Source organism: Physeter macrocephalus, unplaced genomic scaffold (assembly GCF_002837175.3).
Source record: "Physeter macrocephalus isolate SW-GA unplaced genomic scaffold, ASM283717v5 random_324, whole genome shotgun sequence".
Taxonomy (NCBI): Eukaryota; Metazoa; Chordata; class Mammalia; order Artiodactyla; family Physeteridae; genus Physeter; species Physeter macrocephalus.
In genome coordinates, this window is record NW_021145628.1 from 52,831 (window position 1) to 54,614 (window position 1,784).

The 1,784-nt window shown below is 49.5% G+C and overlaps 1 non-coding gene across 1 annotated transcript; it reads left to right on the top strand.

Annotated features, from left to right (window-relative positions):
- Positions 1-811: 811 nt before the first annotated feature.
- On the top strand, positions 812-918 carry LOC112066615 (U6 spliceosomal RNA). Its single transcript, XR_002892760.1, has one exon. It is a non-coding gene; the product is annotated as a U6 spliceosomal RNA (small nuclear RNA).
- Positions 919-1,784: the final 866 nt, after the last annotated feature.

Here is a 1,784-nt window from a genome sequence, read left to right on the forward strand (position 1 = left end):
GGAAAGATCGCAGAGCCAGACAAAACCCATCCCGTGTCACTTAGCCACACGGTGACCAGCACTGCCACTTTAACCACGCAGCTGCTACTCTTCCTGTGACTGGGTCTCCTTGCCTAGGGCAGTGCACCTGCTCTGGGCCAGCATTCTACCCCCAGGCACGGGCCGAGGGGCTTGGAGTTCAGCCAGCTCTCCTGGCCCAATGCCTCGGGTCTGGAAAAGTGACATTACGTGTGATGCAGCCAGACTCCAGGCTCAAGAAGGACGTACCTTTACCAGGAATCGATGAGAATTGTGAGTGTCCATGCTTTGCAGACCGCGAGCACCCCCACGCTCAGATTTTGGTCTCTAAAACCAGTCTCTACTCAAAGGAACCAGGGCTCCTTGGAGAAGCTGATTCCAGGTCTAGGGGCAGAGAATGTACAAAGTGATCATGGGGCATCTTGTGCCACAAAGCAAGGAAGCTTTCCAAGACTAAGGGAGTCGTGTCAAAAGGACACAGGAACCAGCTCAAAGAGGGTACCCCTGGCCAAAGCTGTGACCATTTGATCATCAGAAAGAATAATGATTGAAACACACTGGATATATAAAAACCCATGAGTCCATGATAATCAACAAAGAAAAAGCAAAGACAAAACAAACCAATAAAACCTTCCTTGCCTTTCTTGGAAATGATTACACTTACTCCTTCATTTGAAAACAAGATATAAAGAGAACAAATCAAGTGTCAACGCGCCACTCAAGTAGGAACTGTATTTAATGACAACAGAATGGCCCAGTTGATGAGGCAAATTCTTCTTTCAGAAGAACGTCAGTGCTCGCTTTGGCAGCACATATACTAAAACTGGAACGATACAGAGAAGATTAGCATGGCCCCTGCGCAAGGATGACACGCAAATTCGTGAAGCGTTCCATATTTTTGGGAATAAAACATAGACCTACTAGAGCATGGACTTGAGGACATGGGGAGGGGGAAGGGTAAGCTGTGACGAAGTGAGAGACCTACTAGAGCATGGACTTGAGGACATGGGGAGGGGGAAGGGTAAGCTGTGACGAAGTGAGAGACCTACTAGAGCATGGACTTGAGGACATGGGGAGGGGGAAGGGTAAGCTGTGACATTCACTTTGCTGTAAAGGAGAAACTAACACACTATTGTAAAACAGTTATACTCCAATAAAGATGTTAAAAAAAAAAAAAAGAAGAAGAAGAACGTCAAGCAAGAAACGTAGAAGGCGTGATCAACTAGAAAATCCCCATTTCGTAACTGTGAATGACGACTGATTCAAGCAGGGTCAGCAGCAGGTGCTGGTGACAGACTGGCAGGGAACTACATGTTCTCCCTGTGCCACAGTGTCCCCACGGGTTACCCGATGGCCCCCAAGAGGGGAGCCGTGGCTTTAAGAATGGAGAGGGCCAGCTCTCACCCCCAAGCCCAGGGACCAACCTTAGAATCCCCGAGGGGGTGTCACCACTGGCCACGATGTGCGTCCTGATGTGACGCCTCACCTACAAGACGTCCCCGCCAAACACCTAACCTGCTCGCGCCTCGTTCAGATCTGACGCCCGTGTCATAGCCAATGTGGGGTGACAAAGCGAGTAACGGTAAGAGGAAGCAGACAGATCCTGAAGGTCGGACACCCTGCAAATCGCCCGGCCCGGTCTCTTCCACAGTCAGTGTCATAAAAACAAAAGGGGAAGCGGGTCTGCTTCTAGGTTACGAGGGACATATGAGACTTAACAACCCAGCACAAGGCACCATCCTTGATCACATCTTGATTGAACAAGT